This window comes from Amblyomma mixtum, chromosome 1, assembly GCF_055824585.1.
Source record: "Amblyomma mixtum isolate Tamu chromosome 1, ASM5582458v1, whole genome shotgun sequence".
Lineage (NCBI taxonomy): Eukaryota > Metazoa > Arthropoda > Arachnida > Ixodida > Ixodidae > Amblyomma > Amblyomma mixtum.
In genome coordinates this window covers 174,623,411-174,636,688 of record NC_143012.1, presented here as the reverse complement: position 1 = coordinate 174,636,688, position 13,278 = coordinate 174,623,411, and the positions used below count along the sequence as shown (strand labels likewise).

Below are 13,278 nucleotides of genomic sequence, written 5' to 3'. Positions count from 1 at the left end.
GTTCTTTTGTCTTCATTTTCTTCTTTTCTGTTTTTCGTGACGTCTAGCTGCATTCTTTATAAGATTTCCGTATCGGCACACGGGGTGAATTCGTTCTTCTATGGTCCCCTTTTTGCTGTCGCCGTCACCTCCTCCTATACGTTTGCGGCTGCCTTCCCAATGACTGCATTTCATGAACGTTCTTCTAGGACCTTTATCACTTATTGCTCTCAGTGTGTCATAGCTTTCATGCTTACCATTGCTCTCTTTATTTTGCACGGGTGAGATCTCCCTGAAATCCGCCCCTTGCTATTTCCAGCTTACCTAATATTTACAGTAGATAGATAAACGTGGTCCTCTGGAAGGTTAACCGAAACGACCGGTTCTAGGATAGGCGACTGCTTGATGGTGATGGTTAATGTTCACGACTCACGTGCATCTGTGGCCGAAGAGTGCCAAGGCACAACGACACAAGGTGGGAACAAAATAAACTTCTTATGCATTTCACCCAACATAACGCGAGTTCCTGCCTAGAGGAAAGCATCGTGTCACCGGGGGGTACACAGCGGCGTTGGAGATTCGAACCTGCACCTCGCGCATGCGATGTGAAGGTACAAAGAGTGCATTGCGCCTTTGAGGCCGCCGCCGCAGTCGTGGCAAATGACTAGAAAGGTCCGTCTATAAAGATACGAGGCAGATAAGCGCTGTTTTCTTACATACCGCTACTGATCCAAGCACACTCGCCCATAAAATATTTGGTGCTGACGTACAAAGGATACACAATATCCAACAATTTGGTGCTGTCTTGGTGAATTTGTCAATACTTTCCGTTGACTACGCTCTCTTTTATGTAAGGCTTCGGAAGGGCGAGATTATCGCCGTTGGCACTACGCGCAGACCTCAGCAACCTGGCGCCACATGCTCTTCTTTGTAGCAATTGTAGTAATTATGCAATCTTGCGCTTCGAAAGCTACCTTTTCATCAAGATATGAATGCAGTTAACAGCCCCTTAGTCACCTCTGCTTGTCAACACACTTTTTTTCCTACAGCCCATCCACATTAACAGAAAACTGGACAAAAGAGAATGCTCAGTGAAAAATACAAGTTAGAGTGAAACTCGAATACACGGCTCATAACGTGCTGATCGGCGCCTTTAACCACTTGGGTATCCCTAAAGTATTGACTGTTATGTTTCCAGCCAGTATTTCTGCTAACCAAAGGCACTGATATCTTAGTGAGCGTTCGAAATGCAATTGTAAAGTGTTCTTATTATTTGATCATGGTTAGTGACCCTTTATTGCATCTTTCGGTGCAAAAAAAAAAGCCTTTTTTTATTAATACGAAAGCATTACTGGGTCATGTCGCCGGGTCGTCTCTGCGAAATTTGACGGCAGCAGTCGTGGACAACTCAGAAGAGTTAGCGTCAAACGACTGGCTGTAATTGAAAGAGGGTGATGTCAGCATGCTGCGCAAAAACACAAAATCGAAATCGAATGAATACTTGATTAATTAGAGCCAAAAATGTTCACAATGTGGGTGGTCCAGAGCAAAAGTAGCGCCAAATTTGAAAATGCCGGAAGTGCGTGACCACGTGACCTAGAAGTCCGGGCGGAGCCAACGTGTGGCGCCAAATTTGAATGTGCGGAATGAATACTTAGACGAAATGACAGAAAATGTGGAATTAATCAAAATATAATCAATAATTAATGATTATGGAAAGTGACAACAGTCAATGAAGGACATTACTTGTGAAAATGCGATTTAATTTTTAATTAAGGTGAAGTATTGTGTTTTAAATATGAATTAATGGGACAATAAAGAGAATTAAGAGTGAATTAAAATGAAGTAATTGCGAACTAATTTTGAAAACATGTTAATTAAAATCAACCATATCTGAATAAAGTGGGTAATTAAGGAAGCAATTAAAAACAAAAAAGCAGCTTCAAATGAGACGACGTCATTGCTCTCGCATTACTGCAATGCGGGTTACCGCAGTGATCTCGAATTTTTTTTGTCGACAAATGAACAACGATACATTCACACTTTGCTTTCTGTTGTGTTTGCGCTTGTGCGTGGTGGTGTATTCAATTTCGTTTAAGGAGGAGGGGATGACAGGTAGAGTTTGGATAAAATGGTTCGACTTCGTCGGCTCCGCCCCTTGTGGTCGTGCTTCGTAGCTGGGCATGAGTATTACTAAGAAACTAAAGGAGAGCCTTTTTATTGTCGCGAACATCGTGACAGTACGAGGGTGCACAATAAGTTCAGTACCTGACTGCCACAAAATGATCTATCAAAGCTGAAAATGCTTCTTGTAGGAGGGATTTGTCGAGCCCGGGTATATCGAACCCGACATATACAGTTAATGCTTGCAGTGAATATCAGAATATGCCCTTCAAAATCCCATGATAACGTTTAGCACAACGCTGTACATGCACGGCACAGTGTTCTAGGGCTGTGCACGAGCGCATGCTGCGAAAGATTTCATTAATTTGGCGCAGCCGTATTCTCTATAGATTGCAAAGCTTGTCTCTTGAATTATTGCTCCCGTTTCGCTGTCGGCTGTTGCTTCTTTCTGATGCTATTGAGATAAGCCAATGTAATAGTCAAAAGCCGAGAATTTCGCAGACGTCGAACGGGTACTCTCGTAGCTACAGACAGACGAGACGGGCGTGTTAGCAAAGCTAGCAGCTCTTGAGACGAAGCAAACAGAACCGGAAAAGAAAATTGGCAGCGTGACAATAAGGGTACTGTGATCGAGATGACCGAGAATTGCATTCAGGAAGTTTACGTATCAGAGTGGAGGCTGAATGCTAGATTTAACAATCTCGAAAAAAGCGCTGTAGGATTAATCTTGGCTTTTCTTGGCCTCCCTGACAAAGAACTAGCCTAACGAAATTTGACGATACGATGCAATTTCTGCCATTCAGAGCGCCTGCACCATTGAACGAACGGAACTGATATGCACTCGATAAGCCCCTCTCACAGGCCTCGGCGCCGCCCTGATTCAGGCGAAGATACATACCGTGCTCTCAGCAAGCTATCAGAGCATCAAGAACAAGGCCGACGTTTTTGCCTGTTTGGTTGCGAGTCTGCAGCCGCACGATGCACTGGGAACTGAGTTCTGGGGCCCTTTTCTCTATATGCATGACAGATTTTCTGTGCTACATTTCCTCTCTGATTGATTGTCAAAGCTTTCGGACGCTGGTCACGAGTTTCAAATCTGGGATGCGAAACCACCAGTTTTCGAAATCGGTCTCAATGACATCACCCTGAAAAGTGATTTGAGGGAAAGCTATTTTTGGCGCCTGGATTGTAGATATTAGTGTTTGTGGAGGGGTAGACGAAGCTACACTATTACAAAAGAAAGCACTAGCTTGCTCTAAATTTATCACACAGAGAAAATAAATGCATCTGAGGATGCAAGGAGAGGGCTGAGTCGGGCTGGTTGGTTCATGTTGTATGGTACGGCAAAACAGCGCTGACGGAGGGAACGAAAGAAGACGAGACAGACACATGCACTGAACTAACAACCAAATGGTTTATTGCGAAAGAGGGGGGCAATATAAAGCATAGAAGAGAAGAAAAATGCCGTACAAACATGACATGGCATACATTCGGGATATCATCACTGATTAAGAAAAGCGATTTCCTGTGGGAATAGAGCCCCCGATGGTTGGCTTACACATTAGTTGCCTAATCCGTGAATGTGAAATGCCTCCGATATCAGGCGCGAAGTGTGATCTCTATACTTGGCGATGATAGTGGTTTGGTTCAAAAATACCTCACATTCGTCGCAATCTGCGAATCGAATGACCATGTTATTTCTTCGTGACTTGTTTTCAATGTCTTTAGCGTGTCCTCGTAGCCGATTGTTGACGCACCGTCCGGTCTCCAAGATGTCTCTTCGAGGAAGGCGTGGATTCCCTCCTCCAGGAGGTGAAGAAAACTCCTTCAGTCGGACAAAGAGGGTGGTTTTGTGTCGTGTCAAACGACCTCTACAAGGACAAGGCTGAAGCTGCAGTCGCTGCCAACTTCAGACAAGTAAAAACTGTCAAGCCATCCAAAGTGGAAGAGCAGGCAGTACAGCTTTGTGAGCGCACTGGCCTTTCAAGACTGTCCTCTTCTGTTAAGGCGTCGAAGGCATCTAGCCTAACCGTCTTCTTCAGCGCCAAGACGCGTAAAGTATACTGCCCCTTCCGTGTCATTGTGTCCGAACGAGGAACGTGGCAGCGCGAGGTAACGGTGTTCCTGCAGAAGTGCTTGTCGCACCTTGAAGTTGAAGATCCTTTCCTCATGAGAAAGCCTGGGACCGTGTCAGAATTCCTTCAAAATGAGTGTCGTGCCCACGTTAGCGCGTTTTCGATGGATGTCAAGGACTTGTACTTCTCCCTGCCGCAAAGCGCGGTGATCGCAGAAATCAGCAGTTGCGTCGACCGTTACGGAGTTACAAAGTTCCAGAACTCTAGTGATATGAACGTTAGCATGTTTCTAGAAATGCTCCGCTTTTATTTACAGTCCACGTTTGCAAGAGTTGACGATAGCTTTTGGTCCAAAAACGAGGTGTTTGTATTGGATCAAGCCTCGCTCCCGTTCTCAGCGATCTGTTCTTAGCTTCGTCCGATAGACGACTTCAAGCCAACCTTGACGGCACCATTGTTAAGGTTATGCGTTATGTAGATGACTTTTTGGTATTTTATCGCAAAGGTGACGCCCAACAAACTGTTGCTCAGATTTTTGACGTGTTCAGTACTGAACCTACTGCAAAGTATTGAAAAGTAATTGACCACAGAGCTACCTACTAATAACAAACTAAGGTTTCTACATCTGGAACTTGTGCTATCGTGTGACCATGTTTGTTAGATGTACTGCCCGCGCTCCCAGAAGAGCCTGCTTCCCTTCCGGTCGGCACACTCTAAGATAGTTAAGCGCGGGATAGAGAAAACATGCATGAAAGCCGCTCTGTTTAGATCATGTACGCATAAAACCCAAGCCAGCTTTGACGCGCAGGTTACTAGGCTTACCGCTGCAGGCTACCCGATGAAGATCTTATCTAGCATAGCAGAGTCGATATTAAAAGAATGCAGAATTCAGAAGGAGACGCGCAAACTGGACATTGAGCACATAACATGTATTCCAGAAGAGGGCAAATACGGGCTGGTTGGTACATGTTTTACGAATTGGAAAAACAGCGCAATCAAAGACGAGGCACAAGACGAGACACAAGACACAAGAGAAGGACAAAACACAAGGTGTTTTGTCCTTCTTGTGTCTGGTCTTTGATCGCGCTGTTTTTCCAATTCGTATAACATGTATTCCGTATGTTCACCAAGTATCGCACAACCTGAAAAAGATTGGGAACAAAGCCGGCGTGAAGCTCCTTTTCTCTGCCAGGAACAAGTTGGGAGGCCTGTGCAAAAGAGTGAATCAGGAAAGTGGAAAGAAGGCTTGTCAGAAGAAACATAGAAACAAAGAGAGAGAGAGAAAAGGAATTTTAATGAGGAAAAGGTGGAGAGGTCGGCCGGTGGTGACATAGCCCTGGCCTGCTACTCCACAGAAACAAATTTGTCAACTGTTGCTTTGGTGTGGCTTACAAGGTCCCACTGTCATGCGGCCGTTTTTACAGCGGGGAGACCGAACGGTGCGTCAACGATCGGCTACGCGAACACGCGAAAGACATTCAAAACAAGTCACGCAGAAATAACACGGTCATTCATTTCGCAGATTGCGACGAATGAGAGGCATTTTTGAACCAAACCACTATCATCGCCAAGTATAGAGATCCCACCTCGCGCCTGATATCGAAGGCATTTCACATTCACGCATTAGGCAACTCATGTGTAAGTCAACCATCGGTGGCTCTATTCCCACAGGAGATCGCTTTTCTTAATCAGTGGTGATATCCTGAATGTATGCCATGTCATGTTTGCATCGCATTTTTCTTCCCTTCTATGCTTTATATTGCCCCCCCCCCCCCCCCCCTCTTTCTCAATAAACCATTTGGATGTTAGTTCAGCGCATGTGTCTGTCTCGTCTTCTTCCGTCCCGTACCTCAGCGCTGTTTTGCCGTACCATTCATCTGAGGATGGCCCATTTCCTGAAATAATATTGGCTGGACCACTATCACGCGGATTATCTGACACGCAAGCATTACAAAGTGATGTAAAAATGAGGCCACATGAAGCAAAGGATGTACCGCCATTGCGGCAGATTGCCGCGATTTGCCGCTACAATTTGGGACGGCCGTGAGGTAGCCGAGTTATGACAAAGTGCAAACAGAATGGTGATTTATGTTTTATACGACTGTTAACTCACCTCAGTCTGGCATGCATTTATTTGAAGTAAGAAATTGTTCAAAAACGTCTCGTTTTTTTTCAGAGTACATTCAAGCGGCGTCATAAGGGTACTTTTTAAATAAGCAACACTTGAGTGCGTAATAATGACGACACAAAATCGCAGTCACATGAAGGGTGTAGCTGCTCTTTCATTGAAAGCTCTTCGCTCACAGCAAGAAATCATCGCTCCGCGCCGAAGCTACAAGGCGGCAATGGCGGCGCCCATAGAGGGCGTTCGTTAACTCGGCCGCTCCTTTCCTTCCAAAGTTGTCGAGCGCATACTCAGTTCGTTCCTCACTCCACCAAACATAAGCTTAGCCCCCCCCCCCCCTCTCAGCCACCCTCAAAAAACAGCCTCACAGAGCGCCCCAACCACGTTATGAACGATTTGCTTGCAATTTACGTTTCACCAGACCCGTGTCACAGGGACATTGCTCACCCTTACGCTACGTTAGCCTCTCTCTCATCCCCTCAGCTGCTATCCCACTACTGTGGCACCTCCCCTGCATGCACCCTCTGCGGCGACCCTCACGCCACACTCTCCCGCATCCTTTTCGGCTGCCCTGCTGATCCTCCCCCGCAGGGACAGCCCGCGTTATCAAGTTGGGAGGACTGGGAGGTCGTGCTCTCGTCTCCGGACCCGCCATCGCAGCTTGCTGCGGTGCTTCGGGGTGCCGACGTCATGGACAAACACCACATGAACGTTCCGACGTAGAGTGGGACCGTGCGGTGGTCCAGGGACCCAAGGGGGGTCTAAACACCCTTACCATAATAAAGTTTTTCTCTCTCTCTCTCTCTCTCTCCAATCCTCCCTCAATGATGCTACCGGTTGTTCACCTTTGCACCTTTTGCAGAGCCGCGAGCTTCAATTAGCACTGGACAGGCTTCTTACTATAGCTCAGGGGTTCACCCTCTCAATACGCCCGCGACAAAATTACCCGTGTCGACCACGCCCTGCAACTTCCGCGCTCCCAACTACTAGCCTCGCAAGCCTCACAGCAGGAATCCTACAGCCGCCGTCTGCGCATGGGGTCCTTCTCTCGTTGGTGCCTAGTTAACTTGAAACGCTGGTCCTCCTGGTCAGGACACCAGTTAAGTTTCTCCTCCGGATCGTCGTCGGAATGGCCGGTTTGGTCGCGTCGGTTGCTCGTCGATGCGACGAATGACAATAGCACGAAGCGCTTCGCGTCTTCGTCCACTCGTCCGGCGACACGTTGCCGGTTGGGGCAGCCACTCCAAACTTCTTGAGAAACAAAATTTTTTAATGAAGACGACACCAAAAATGAAGGCGATAAGAGAAAAATGCGGTTTAAAGAAAGGCTGTTTAAAAAAAAAAGGGCTGTATAAAAGCGGCCCAGACTGAGACTCGGCGCGCTCCTCCTCTTTGTTTGCAGCGGGTTTTAATGACTTCGATATTTGGGCGGAGCTTTATTAAATCTGCTCTCGCCCAATTTCGACCAATCCCGCTGCAATGACACTGTAGGTACAAGTGGGCGGAGCCCAGTGCTTGCCAGAGCCCGACTCTGGCGCCAGAGCCCGACCGCGAATTTTTCCTGGAACATTCGCACTTTCCGAGGCGCCAGCAAAGTCGAACTCCACCGCTTAAAGGCCGGAATACATGGAGCGTTTTTACCGCGGCGAGTCATCGATTTTCGCCCGACGGCGCAGATTTGACGCCCGGCGTCGAGAAAAACGCCCGCCGCAGCCGATCAGGACCGGCTAGATTGTGACGCGCGGCGTCCGCTGAGACCGGAAGCGGCGGCTGAAGCTAGCCAATAGCAGCGCAGAAAGCCCGCTCTTCCGGTCCTCTGCCTAGCGCCTCCAACATGGCCGCCATGGCCGTCGAGCTACGCAGTGTTTTTGGCACGGAAATGTTTTTATCGTGAAAATAAACGCTTCAACAGACTTGAAATGTCGCTTTTTTTTTTGGAGAACTCGGCCGAACCTTTGATCGGAATGCCTGCGCTCCCTCCCTGAAGCGAATGTGTCGAAGAAAACCGCAGCCGCTGGTGTCCGCGGCTGAGCGGGCATCCAAAGGTACGCGACGGCATGCATTCGAGCACGCAAATCTTTATAGATACTTAAGCGCGCGCGCTAAAATTTGTACAATGGTGTCGAAGTGAAACTTTCCTGATTTTAACTGAATGGTCAGCGTCGCTGTTCTCACAGACCTCCCTGCGCAGTGGTGTTTGTCACTTGTTGATCACATTTGATTTCGCGTCGAGGGATACGCGGCGGCGCGCCGCCGCTTCAACGTTTTATGTATCTCCGACCGGGCGTCGCGCCGCCGCCACGTTTTCTGCCGCGCGAATGTCGTCGAAAAAAACGTGGCATGTATCCCGGCCTTAACGAGACAGTCGGGTGGTTTCAGAAGGCGCCAACCTTATTGTACCCCACCCCCACTTGACAGCTCATCTCTTTTCAATGGGAAATGGTCGCCGACCCTCTGCAACCCAGACAAGGCTGTTCGCGGTCTGCTCTCTGTTTCCCGCGGCCTTAGAAAGCGCCCGAAGTGCGCCACGCGCTGTCTCCATTCTCGACCCCTCCAGACTTCCGACGGCCACGGTAGTAATCGTCGAGAGGGGGAAAGAAGCTACTGGCGCCGTAGGCGTCTAGCTTAACACCTCCCCACCAAGAATGTTGGGTGGACGCTCGCCGTACACACAACATACAAAAGCGCGCAAAAGCACAAAGACTCGGCTGTCAACAACATAAAACAAAACACAACAGCACAAGACCCGACCGTCACCCGGGCGCTGTACCAACACAAGAACGAGGAGCGCTGTACAACAACATAAAAAAGGAGCGCTTCTGCGTCCTACTAACATCTGCAAAAGAAAAATGCTCAGTAAGCTGCCTGCATGCAGGTACAAAAGGATTTCTCAGTTAACACACTTCAATTACAGGCAGAGAAGCGCAAATGGAACCCTCTGGTAACAAAGATTTAAAAAATCATAGGTACATGCAACAACACTGATCCTGATATGATCCCCACGAGGGCAAGACAAACATTATAGCACGGCGCTCCTAGTCCGGCAGTGATTATTTGCCCGCACAAAGTAAAACAAAAAGTAAGCAGTTCACACAAGACAAAATCAGCACAAACACACTAGCATGGCTCTGTCCAATCATTTCCCAGAGTCTCTTAGCAGTAAACTACTCTCGTTTCTCGACTCTCACTCACTGCCACATTGTGTGCTCGAGCCACATGGCACTTTACGCTTACAGCCACCTGTCAGTGGCAGAGTTGGCTACGGCTGTGGACTTAGGCATTCGTCGCTAGCCATCAGGATCGAACACGTCATCTGTTCGCATGAAAGTGAGCATTACGTGCTGCAGCGTGCACAATCCTCGCATTCTTCCTGCCTTCCGCGTTCGCTCATCTGCCTCGATGGAGCCGCCGACCATGTGGACCTATGGGCCGCAAGCCTCCGCGGAAGGCTCTAAGTGCTTGTGCCTAGAGGGCCATCTTGAATGTCCTAGAGGACCCTCTTGAATGTGGCATGGCCAGCTCAACCAATTCATCGTAACTGCCCTCTAGGTTAGCGGTCCACCTGCTGCGCAGACCCGCCAGGGGATCGCAGGATGGGTCGCGGTTGGCCTCTGTCAGCGGCAGTGTAAGCTTGCTTCTCTCAGGTAATGAGGAGAATTCGCCGTCCCCACGGCTCACATTCCGCTCGTTTACCACCAAGCTCATCGCGGCGTTACATGAATCTGAGCTTTCCGGCTCGGAACAGCCTCGCTTATTCAGCTGTGCTGCTGGCTTCTCCGCCATCGCTGTGAGTGTTTGCGCATGGTGCTTGGAAACACATGCCGCTTACACCCAGCCCTGTCTGGCATACTGGTGCCTGAGTTGGCAACAAAAGGTCGCACTGGGCAACCCGGCCGGCCGAGCATTCCATTTCGTCGCGCTCATCAGTGCCATTAGCATCGCTAACGACATGCTCGGCTGCCTCGCAGCACTCGACCTGCACGGTCTGATCAATGGGAGAATTTTTCCCAGGCACGTCCGTTGAGCTCAACTCCACCTAGGGAATCAAGGACTCTTGGTCTGAGTCAAGATTATTTGTTGACTCCACAATTTGCGGCTCCTCAACGCTAATGCTAGCTGCACTGTCTGTAGGAATCCGGGGTTCCTCCTGACTGTTCTCGAAAGGAACCGACTGAACGCCGGTTCCCCCTATCGTCTTTATTCACTGCCTCAATCAGCGTTTGATCAGCATCCCATACGATACGGTACGACGGCAACTGTGCCGTCTCCGACAGTACACTAGCCGCTCTCCGTGAGCGTTCCTCCTCCTCAAATCTCTTTCTCTCCTGCCGAAGGTTCTCTTCAGCTATCGCTAACTGACGCTTGAAGTCTCGAATGTACGCTTCGCTTCTCTCTTTTTCTCTGGCTCGCTCGTCCTCTGACATTTGGGCTCGCTTCTGGCCATACCGATACCCACAGCCATATCCACTCCGCCAGCCAAATGTGGCTATTGTGCCTCGGGTTACTCTAACCTGATCCAAATAATCAGGAGCCCTCCACTACGGCATCTGTCATACCATGCAGACTATGCCAGCATATTAATGCATAACATAGAGTTTAATTTTCTTTCTTGTCCACTAAGCAGGCTTTTCACAAGCCCTTCCTTGATGATAATTTCACAGAGAGAAACCCAAAGCCAACTCCTCAAGTTATTTCGAGATTTAACAAAGGATATTGTAACGTTTGTTTTTTTTTTCACACACACGTAGTCCCCTAATCCGTGGATGCCCTGTATCGGGTAGAAGAGGGGAAGCTAATCACATGTGTAAAAGAAAAAACTACAAGAAAACCTACAGGCAAATCTACAGGTAACAGTACCTTTATTTCAGTAGTTGTCACCCACTCCAGTGCAAAAGCTGCACTCCATGCTTCCAGGCCGTGAGGTTTAGATGTTTGTCAGGAGCAGGTTGACGTCCTGAAGTTCTTTAGGAGACACAAAGACAGAAGCGCCCGATGTACAAGAAATATACTTTATAAGAGTTAGATGTTGGGCTAGTTGAGTATGTGACAAATGATACATATCTTTAGCGCAACCAGGTCGGGAGCAAGAAGAAGGAAAAACGAACACGAGCGCTAAAAACAAGATACCTTGCTCGGTAGGTCGCTGAAACCAGGTTAGTCAGGAGCATATTGACGTCCCGAGGTTCTTTAGAAGACAAAAAGAAAAAGAACCCGCTGTAACTGCCGATCAAGGTTTAGATGTTTCTGCTCGTGCCCCGAAAACCTTGAGGGAAGTTCTAACCAAATGCGGGATAGTATAAACAACCAACGCAACCTGCTCTCGCCCCTCTCCACGCAAGTGGCGCCCTTTCTCTCGCGCCATCGGGCTGCCGTTTTCTCACCTCCTCTGCCGGCGGCTGCGGAGTCAGTAAATGCGTTCATGTCTTGGCTTTAAGGTTCGGCTGTTTAGCGGCAGCGGGAAGCTGGGCTAGTCGAACCGTCAGGTCTCTCCTTACAATTTTGAACGGCTTCTTCCTGTAGCATCTGTGGGAAGCAACGACACTGTGCGAGAGACAGCAGAAGTGGAACGTGAAGAGTAGGAATCATGTCTTCTACCGGAATTAGAGACCTGCTCTACACCTTCAAGAGGGATGTAATTCGAGAGCGGGATCCCCGCACGGCCGACTGGTTGTTGCCAGGAAACAAAGTGTTTCTAATTTCTCTGTTTACAGCGTACGTCTACGTAGTCAAAATAGCCGGGCCTCGCTTCATGAAGGACCGCAAGCCATACGAAGGCATCAAACCAATCGTCGCCCTCTACAACGCCTGCAATGTGGTGTTAAACACGTACTTCATGGTGGCGTTCTTCTCCAAGACGTACGTTGGCGGCGGCTACAGCTTCGTCTGCCAGGGGATCAACTACGAGGCTCGAGATGAGAATACCATGAGCATCCTGAACCTGCTCTGGTGGTATTTCCTAGTGAGGATCTCCGACTTTCTGGACACCATGTTCTTCGTGCTTCGCAAGAAGGACTCGCACGTCTCTTTTCTTCACGTCGTTCACCATATTCTGGTGGTATACAACGGCTGCTACGGACTCGGCTACGGTCCTGACGGCCAAGCTATGCTGGGCCTCACCCTCAACTGTTTCGTGCACGTGATCATGTACACGTATTACTTCCTCTCGATGCTGGGACCGGCTGTCCGGAAGCACCTTTGGTGGAAGCGCTACTTGACCCAATTGCAGTTGGTCCAGTTCCTCTTAATGTTCGTACACATACTCGTACCCCTGTTCATCAACTGCGGATATCCGAGGGTTCACATCTACATCTCGCTCTGCGAGGCCGCCTTCTTCATTGCCATGTTCACTCGATTCTACGTTCAGACCTATAAAGAGAGGAAGACCCTCAACAACGAAAGTGTGGACCGCAGTGACCTGAAGAGCAAGGTTCAGTGAGAGCGCCCGCTGTTACGTGGTGTCATACGTGCAAGGACTCCAACGCCTCCTCCTTACTGGACCATCTGCAGAAGTTCGCTTCAGGACCTCACATGTGGTCATGTGGTGCCATGCATCCATAGATTTCTCTGAGCCTCTAGCCCCCCAAAATAAGCTGACATTGGTTCCCTTTTCAAAGAGCAAGGCGCACCATGCACACAGCAAGTGGCGGGTATTGTTCAGTCGATGAAAACGCCGTGCACCTGCTAACTTCCGACGAATGCGCGAAGACTAAAGGACTTGTCACTCTCTTCTTGCAACAGATAGTGTGGAAGAACGGAAGGCGAGGCATTGTTGTCAAGAAGAGCCGTAAACACATATATTTGTTCGCTAGGTTGTTGAAAAGCAGTAGCTGTGGGGTAGAATACGGATGGCAGATGAGAACAGCGGATTAGAGAAGGTAGGCGTTACATTTTGTGGGTTTATTTTTTTGGAGGCTTGTGAACGTGGTTCTTGCACCACTGAGCACCGAGAATGACTGTGATGAGCGTGGGACTTCC

General features: G+C 48.8%; 1 pseudogene; it reads left to right on the top strand.

Moving 5' to 3' along the window:
* Window positions 1-1,500: 1,500 nt before the first annotated feature.
* LOC149369880 (very long chain fatty acid elongase AAEL008004 pseudogene) lies at window positions 1,501-12,739 on the top strand (annotated as a pseudogene).
* The last annotated feature ends 539 nt before the right edge of the window (window positions 12,740-13,278 follow it).